The sequence below is a fragment of the Lissotriton helveticus genome, chromosome 6 (assembly GCF_964261635.1).
Source record: "Lissotriton helveticus chromosome 6, aLisHel1.1, whole genome shotgun sequence".
NCBI classification, from domain to species: domain Eukaryota; kingdom Metazoa; phylum Chordata; class Amphibia; order Caudata; family Salamandridae; genus Lissotriton; species Lissotriton helveticus.
Genome location: NC_136067.1, coordinates 1810747169 through 1810757026, shown reverse-complemented (window position 1 = coordinate 1810757026; position 9858 = coordinate 1810747169). Strand labels below are relative to the sequence as shown.

Here is a 9858-nt window from a genome sequence, read left to right as displayed (position 1 = left end):
CACCTAAAGGAGCTCCACTGGCTTCCCATTCAAAAACAAGTACAATTCAAACTCCTCACCCACTCTTTCAAGGTACTACATATCACTGGCCAAGAATACCTCAACAATCGCATCTGCTTTCTCACATTCCAGACACACATTCCAGCCACATCTGCTCATCCAGACTTCTACTTGAACACATCCCACACAAGTGGTAACCAGATCTGGTGTTGAGCCTTCTCCTGCATCTCTTATAAAGCTTGGAATGATCTGCTGCTAGACATAAGAGCCTCTTCCTCACTTCTTGAATTCAATAAGAAGCTGAAGATCTGGCTTTTCAAGGAGGCCCATGATGTGGCTGGACTCACCCCTGCTCACACCTGCCCAGTGCCAGGATACCCTCCCAGGTAATACTAACAGAATATCGGGGGAAAAATGTAGAAGAAAAAAATATTGAGGAAAAATATTGAATAAAAAAATATCGACTGTCTATACTTAAAAAGGTAAGTACAAACATACTGGAAAAAAACACTGTTTACAATGAAATAAATTGTATTAAACATAGATATGTAAATATATAACATTTAAAATATAAAAATAAACATATTAAATACTAACATTAATTTATAAAAATAAAAACAATTTTTAAATGTACATTTTAACAAATATAAAAAATAAAATTAATTACACAATCAACACAACTAATTATAAATTAATTAAATATTAATTAACAACTAATTGTTAACTTATTAGAAATACATTATTTTCCACCCTTTAACCCTATAAATCCAACACAAACACTGTTTACAATAATATAAATTGTATTAAATATAGATATGTAAATATATAACATTTAAAATATAAAAATAAACATATATTAAATACTAACATTAATTTATAAAAAAAAAAAATATTTTAAATGTAAATTTTAACAAATATAACAAATCAAATTAATTACACAATTGACATAATTATTTATAAATTAATTAATGATTAATTAACAATTAATTGTTAATTTATTAGAAATACATTATTTTCCACCCTTTAACCCTATAAACCCAACACCCACACCTAAAAAAAATAATTGTGCAATTAACATAATTAATTAATTATTATTAATTATGAACACATTATTATAATTAATTACAAATAAATTACTTTCTATCCTTTACCCCATGGCCCCACAACCCACACCTTAAAAAAGAATTACACAAATAACATAATTATCAATTATTATTCATTAACAACTAATTATTAATAAATTCAAAATACTTCCCACCCTTTACCCCTATACATGCCATAACCCACCAAAAACATTTACATAAAAAATTAAACACAATTAATAAAATTAAATATCAATTACAAAATAATATTAATTAAAAAATAATCTTTAATTTATTAAAATTAAATTACTTCCCACCCTATACCCCTGTAAACCCACAACCCGCTACAGAACTAAAAACACAAAATTTAACTAAATAAAATGTCATAACTACTAAAAATTTATCTAATATAATAAGCAACATAAACAATAATTAAACAAAAAATGATGTCATATAGATTTAAATATGTACCAAAAAACATAACAATAATTAAAAAATGATATTTTGAAGAACTATATTTTTACAAGTGATAATAATGACTTCTATATTTTTAAAATCAATATTACTTACCTTCAAATTGATATTTTTGATAATGATATTCTTATGGTAGTTCAATTTTCTTTCCTCGATATTCTGTCTCATTACCCAACGAATCTCCCAGGCGCTTTGGTGACTTTAGATAACCTCAGGCAGATTGCACGTCCCTGTGATGGCGACGATGCATTCGGTTGTCTGCCCTACCAACTTTCGATCGTACTTTCTGTGCCTACCATGGAGATCATGGGTAATGGGAAATCAGGGTTCGATTCCAGAGAGGGAGGCTGAGAAATGGCTACCATATCCAAGGAAGGTAGCAGCTGTGCAAATTATCACTCCCGACTTGGGGAGGTAGTGACGAAAACCCTTTAACCTCTTCCATGCTCATGACGGCTCCCGGCCGTCATGAGTCACGGTGGGCGTGTGCTGATGACGGCCGGGAGGCGTCATGACCACGCCCGCGATTGGAATCTCAGCACTGCGGCGGAATTCACGCCGCAGCGATGAGGTTAATGGTGGTCCATTGGAGGGCAAGTTTGGTGCCAGCAGCCACTGTAATTTCAGCTCCAATAGCGTATATTAAAGTTGCTGCAGTTAAAAAGCTCGTAGTAGGATCTTGGGATTTAGCTGGTGATCTGCTGTGAGGCGAGCTACCGCCTGTCCAAGCCCCTGCCTTTTGGCACCCCCTTGATGTTCTTGACTGAGTGTCCTGGGGGTCCAAGGCATTTTCTTTGAAAAAATTAGTGTTCAAAGCAGGCCGGCCACCTGAATACTTCAACTAGGAATAATAGAATAGGACTCCATTTCTATTTTGATCGTTTTCAGAACTGGGGCCATGATTAAGCGGGACAGCTGGGGGCATTTGTATTGTGCCACTAGAGGTGAAATTCTTGGACCAACGTAGGATAAACCAAAGTTAAAGCATTTGCCAAGAACGTTTTCATTATGCAAAGGACGAAAGACGGGGTTTCGAAGATGATCAGATACCGTTGTAGTTCCAACCGTAAATGATGCTGACTCGTGATCCAGCAGTGTTATCCCATGGCAGCTTCAGGGAAACCAAAGTGTTTGGGTTCAGGAGGGAGTATGGTTACAAAGCTAAAACGTAATGGAATTGGCGGAAGGTTACCACCAGGAGTGAAGCATACAGCTTAATTTGACAAAACACAGGATAAGCTCACCCTGGCTGGACACAGAAAGGATTGACAGATAACTCTTTCTCAATTATGTGGATGGTGGTGCATGGTGGTGCATGGCCGTTCTTAGATGGTGGAGTGATTTGTTTGGTTAATTCCAATAACAAATGAGACTCCTGAGTGCTAACTAGTTTTGTGACCCCCAGCAGTTGGCGACCAACTTCATAGGTGGGCAAGTGGCGTTCAGCTACACAAGATTGAGCAATAACAGGTATGTGATGACCTTTAAATGTCTAGGGCTACACATGCGCTACACTGAATAGATCAGCATGTGTCTACCCTTCGCCCACTGTTGCGGATAGGAATTGGGGATTGCAATTATTTCCCATGAACAAGGAGTTCCCAATAAGTGTGTATCATAAGCTAGTGTTAAGTTCCTGCCCTTTGAACACACCACCCATCTCTCCTACAGATTGCATGGCTTAGTGAGGTCCTCGGATTGGCCCCGCCAGGGTCGGCAACAGCCCTGGCGGAGTGCCGAGAAGATGATCAAACTGGACTAGCTAGAGGAAGTAAAAGTCGTAACAAGGTTTTGGTGGGTGAACCTGCAGAAGGATCATTAACTGCAGATTGGCACGACCGGCAGATGGTGCCAGCCTGAAACCCTCAGCCACCTCCCAGATGGAACATGCACACTATAGGCACAGGGCCTGGCACTGCCCTCACGTGCCTTGGCCGGTGGAGTGGTCTGTGGTCCCTGGGGTACTTGGGTGTGCCTGGGTGTGGGGCAGGCTCCTCCATTGGGGAGGAACCAACAGATGAATGTGCGAGGCTCGGGGGATGGGGTGGCCCCTGCCCCTCTGGGAAGGGCACAGCAGTAGTCCTTTCCAAGATGGAACCCACACTCATCCAGCACGAAACAGTAGTGGGGAAACTGAATGGCTGTGCCTCTCTGGGCTGAGACCACCCCTAAAGGTCCTGCCATCCTGGGCCCACCCTTGCTCAATCCCACCCTGACCGGCCTTCGGGTGACCAAGAAGTGGCCATCCTTGAGTGGCAGGCCAGCCTGGAAGGGATGGAGTCGCATTGTGTAACAGGACCCCAGTTCCTCTTTGTGGAAGGTGTTTGGGATGGAGAGCCAATTGGCTATACCCCTCTGGTGCCTCGAACATGGTGGGCTACCCACCAATCCACCAGCATGGCTTGGGGCTTCCGCCCAAGCCAGGGACTCCTGGTACCACAGGAGTTGAGCTTGGTGGCGGACTGCTGATGTGCAGGTGGGGCAACCCTCCCTTGATGCCAGGTACCTGGTTTTTCCTGCTCCTGTGTGGCCGGGCTGAGGTGCTGCTGGCTGTTCCTGTTGCTTTGGGTGCCCCCTTGACTGTGGGGAGGAATGGGGGGCTCCCATCCTGAGTGCCTGGTAATGCTCTTTGAATCGGGGAGACTGACTCCCAGAGAGGAAGCCTTGAACAGAGTAGAGATGGAAGTGGGCTGCCTCATTTGTCCTTAGTGCATCACATGTTCGTGGAACACCTGGTGCTAAATAATTCATAGATGACCTAATTCTGGGTCAGGGTTTTGTAAGTTGAGCCAAGCTTTTGTCTCTGTCTTTGGATTCCTGGAGAACCCCCTCCACCACACCTGGGGGTGGGTTCCTCTGCCACCAGACCATTGATAGGGATGCAGATGGTGGAATGTGGGATGGTGAGAGGCTGCCTCCTCCACCTGTTAACCGGCTTGGGGGGCCTCCCCCTCCTGTCCCAGTGCCACCGGGTGCAGGGATGGGGGGATGTTTCCCTTTCAGGGTAACCAGATGGCCAGACCCTTCTGCACAAGTTGATTGGAGGCAAGTAGCCCTCTGAAGGATCCTCCCGAGCACCAGCCTCAGAGTGCATGAATACTTTTGTCATCATTGGACTGCCGTGTGACTGGGTCCTGTGTCTGGTCATTCCGGGCCATCTGGTCACTAGGTCGTCTTGGGCCATCTGGTCACCATGCTGCGTGACCAGATGGCAGGCTAGCCAGCCAGGTGAACTCCAACTTTTATCCTCCCCCCATGGTTCTGTAATAATAGTCAAGGAAAATGGGCTTCCCAGTCAGGCATGCTGTAGAGGATGTGGCCTGGGCTTAACCCTCATTGGCTCCCCGGGCTCCAAGTGGCTGGTATGGCAGTATGGCTGTGACAGAACCCAGAGGAGGGCGGCTGCAGGCCTGGAGAGGACATTCTTGTTACAGTACTGTGTTTGGGGGAAAGAGCGGAGACCAGCCCTGCATGAAGGTCCAGCCCCCAAGCTGCCAAACTGGAACACAAGCCCGGGTGAGCTCTGAGAAGCTCTCAAGAGATGCCTGGGCCAGATCTCGAATGGCAATGACTGTTGATGTCCTGTGCCACCCTGTAGGTACCGTCGGCAGGCCCGGGGCAAGGCTCAGTGTTCTCTTAAGAACCAGCAGGGCCCGGCAAAGGAGAAGTGGCAGGCCCAGAAAGACCTCTGCCTTCTTTTCCGGCAAGGAAGGAGGCCGTGGTCACGCCCTTGGTCAGAGCTACGGTGGGCCTGAATTCCAGGTGCTGGCCCTCCATGCCACCAGGCATGCGGCGGGGGGATATGGGCTCTGTGGTCATGGACAGGGAACTTGGCAGGGAGCCAGCAGGTTTAGGTCTGTGAGCCCACCAGAGCCCAGGGTACCCTTCTCCGGCCCGTGGTGTCATAAAGGGGATGCTGCCCCTGCGTGGCCAGTTTCAGAAGATCAGAATGGGCCCCCTGCTGGGTCATGGAGTGGGCGCCCTGGTCCGGGGCTCCGTCCTCCAGCCTGCTGTGCTGCAAAGGGCACATGACAGTGGTCCCACTGGCCCATGAAGTCTTTCCCTTCTTGGATGGGTTCAGAAGCATGGAATGGACCAGATCTCCAGTGGGTACTGGGGTGGAAGCCCTTGGCTTGCCAAGGGCCAGGGTAAACCTTGAAGGTTCTACACATATGAGCCCTTGCTGAATTCAGAATGTTGTCTACTTTTTAGAAATGTATATCTTTCCGGTATCCACCAGGGGTTTCACACCCAACTCTACCACCAACTGAAAGGAGGTTGAACACACACACAAATTAGTAGAAATGGGCTATGTCCCAATAAAAATGCCAAAACCGAAAGGTGGGAAGATGGTCATTTTAGCACTGAAAACCCTTTGTTGAGCCCATTTGTAGGGAAAAAGCAGACTCTTTCTTCTGCAGCACTTGTTTCCCCAAAAAACCAAATGTAGCTGTATTTTGGCTAATTGCTCGGTCCCCGCCGGGGTAATCCACAAACCCAGGGTACCTTTAGAATCCCCATGATGTTGGAAAAAAGTTACGCAAATTGTGATTGGATACCTCATGTGAACAAAAACTTTATTGGGGCCTAAGCACGAACTACCCCCAATAGCCAAAAATAGGCTTAGCACAGGACAGGGAAAAGGCCTGGCAGTGAAGGGATAACAAAAAAAACTAGACATTCAGAGAGAAAAACGAAGTTTAAAGTGATGTTACAGTAAGGCCATGTAATAATATAAAAACTATTGTTTAAAATAAACGCAAACACTGATATTCACCAGTTCTAGTTTACTGAGCTAACAATAACTGTGCCCCCACTATGCACTGCTTATGACCTCACATATTAAATCACTCATGACATGTTAAATGGCATTAGTGATGACATCACTGATGACATGTTAAAAAACACAATTAATGACAGCACTGATGACATCATTCAATCATTGTGACACCATCATTTAGCTCTATCTATATATCAATCTATTCAATGAAATAAACAAAAGTTAAAGTAATGTTGCAGTTAGGTGTGATAAAAAAAGGATTTGTTTTTGTTTTAAAAAAAAAACCTTAGAAATTCACTGAAAAAACCCAAAGGTTAAGGTAATGTTATAGTTAGGTGACTATGTCAATGACAACATAAACGTTTTGAACTAAAATAAAAACAGAAATGTACTTCTTATAATTAGTAGAGCTAACTATAACTGGCGCCCCCGTCATGCACTGCTTATGACCTCACAAATTACATCACTCATGACATGTTCTATGACATCATTTATGTCATTACAGATGACATCGCAAATGACCAGGTGAAAGGGTTCTGGGGCCAAAATAGCCAGGGTGACACCTCTCCTGATCTGGTAATCCTTTTTATTTTTCAAGAGTACTCTCACTCACAAGAATACTTCAGTGGTATGCTTCATCTTCAAATCCTCTCCAGAACACCTTGGGGTCGATTCCGATTCGGGAAAAAAGCGATCCGGGCCGGGGTATGAGGACGCGATTCGGATGGTCCACATCAGGTAACGGCGATTTGTACGGACAACCTCACAGTCACATACACACCGTACGGTGCGTACACCCCATGATCGCAGGGGTACGCACCGTACCCCTGCGATCATGGGGTATACACACTGTACCCCATGATTTCAGGGTGTACGCCCCATACACCCTGCGATCTTGGGGTACGGTGCATACACCCCATGATCGTGGGGTACGGTGCATACACCCCATGATCGCAGGGGTACGCACCGTACCCCTGCGATCATGGGGTGTACGCACCGTACCCGGGGGGCGTTCCGTACCTGTTATGAGGCATACTCTGCTTTTCCGGATGTTTTGGGCTCCCGTAAATAAAGCGTTGTACCGTGCGTACCCAACACGAATCGTACTTGCTGGGTCGGGAAAACCTGCTTTGAACTGTACGGATGTCGCGTACAGCGGGTTCCGAGGGAGAATCATACGGAGATTGGAGTCGTACGCTCCTGGTACGAATCGTACTTCATCGTACGTACGGGGGAGGCTGCAGGGTACGATTCGCATGGGAAAAACACTCCGTACGGCTATTCGGAGTGGTTTTTCCCGAATCGGAATCGACCCCCTAGTGTATCTGAGTGGGCTCAACAACTGACAGAGGGAGCTCTTCTAAAAGCAATTTATATGGGGATCTGTTTAGGAAATGCAAAATTACCGCAAGGTAAAAATTGTATTGAGTGTATAGCTACTTGGATAAGGTTGAAAACAAGAGGAATGTCAAAGAGAACAAAATTAAGAGTACTCTACCTCACCAGCCAGAATGGTCCACACGTTGCAGCCACTTAAATCCAGACCAGGTCTGATGACTTTCCTCAAGACCTCAGTACAAATCGCTGTGGGTACTGTAAACAGAGGGACACTATCCCACAGCTTGAATTGTATACCTATGTAATTTGTGATGTACATTCATTCATGCGCTTTGCCTGATACCTGTAAAACAGAAACAAAAACACAAACCAACAACATGCAGGAAAGATAATACTTATTCTCTCTCAATATATTGATCTAGAAACTGGATGCCATCTCACTTCCTGTGAACATTGCAGACACTACAGGACTTCATGATGTGGTCCACAAAGTGGCAGAAAAAATACTGCACAGCTTTGCCATGAGACAGGCACACAATTCCTACCTGAGGAAGACTGAACATGTCTTTCGCAACATGGGTTGCACATTTTACAAGGCAAAGTCTGTTGGTATTTGAAAGCGACCCTCATCCACAGACGCCCTAATGACCACCTCCACTACAGCTACCCATCGTGGAAGTCGGCAGCTGGGCACATCCCAGCCCGCTCCGGGACCCTCACAAGCACAGCAGCAGCAAGCTGCAGGGTGAGGCCAAGTAGGAGGTTCTGCATGTGACTGTTTCATCCTTCTGCTAGTAAGGGGAATGCAGAAATTGGACAAAAGAATTGGGAAGTTGGAGAAGGAGCAGAAGCGGCAGGGGAGCTTCTGGAAAAGTGCCATTTAGACACTGAGGGGCAGATTTACAAGCCCCTTGTGCCTATTTTACGCTGCCATTGCATCATTTTTGTGACACAGCGGCGGCGCAAAAGAGGCGCCATGGTGCGGGGTATTTACAACGTGATGCATCTAGGAGATGCATCACGTTGTAAAGCCCTGCACCAGAAGTAGGCGGTCCTGCACAAGGGGGGGGGGCGTTCCAGCGCAGGAACGCCTCCTAAAAGGGGCTGAGTGAAATCTACACGATTTCACTAAGTCACTTTTGAGCCCATGCTGCATCAAAACCCTGCGCCTGCTTGAAACAGGTGTAAGGATTGACGCAGCATTGTACAGAGAGGGCTCCCCAGAGCCCTCTTTGCTGGAGCTGCTTCGCACTTTCATCGCAACCCCAGCAATGCACCGCCTTTACGGCACAGATGTGTCACGCATCTGTGCCGTTTTTGCCCCATGGCGCGCCGCATTGTAAATGCATCCATGGTGGCGGAGCCGCGGCGCACAATAACTGGGATGCGCCAGTTATTGTAAATCTGCCCCTGAGTGCATTGCATAAAGTAAACAAAACTGGTTGCCAGTACTGTGCAACAATTTAAACTTTTCTCGAATGCATGAGCTAGCAATCGCTCATCCTAAAAGACCACTCTTTCAGTCACATATCTTGTAAAAATATATCAATTTAAATTTTTTACAATTCAAAAGAGATGACTTATTTTATCTTTTTATATTTTTCATTTGTTTTTTATCAATCTACATTGAGCTAAGTGAACATTTAAGGAATATAGTACAATGGAGGAGGGTAACTCAGAAACTTGTCTCTAGGGGAACGATCTCACAAGGACATAAGACGTTGTGATAGACAACATAAATTGACATTAGACACTAGACACACATGAATTGATGGTATGGGGGAAATTGGAAGTGAAATTGGTTGGGGGGATAAGAATATGTGGTGAATTTTTGAGCGAGAGAACTTGTTAGTGATTTCTTCAGTGGAAGGCTTTTTACTAGTCCTAAATCTGATTACAGTTGAAGCCTAGTACATTCAATGAAGACCCAACATTTCTATACACTTGTTAAATTCTAGACCATCAGTATTTAGAATTTACAGTCATATTCCAAAGCAAGAAAACTAAGATTGGTCTAGTCACTCAAAAAGTACAGTAATTGGACACCACAAATAACAAAAAAATCGGTCGACGCGTTTCGAATCCTTTTTGAATCAAAGGATTCTCATCAGGACCACACACATTGAATCTGAAAGACACAAATACAATAGCATACTGTCAGTCTTTGCCATGAGACACTCTCAA

The 9858-nt window shown here is 44.9% G+C and overlaps 1 pseudogene; it reads left to right on the top strand.

Moving 5' to 3' along the window:
• The first annotated feature begins 1511 nt into the window (after nucleotides 1-1511).
• On the top strand, nucleotides 1512-3377 carry LOC144765528 (18S ribosomal RNA; annotated as a pseudogene).
• Nucleotides 3378-9858: the final 6481 nt, after the last annotated feature.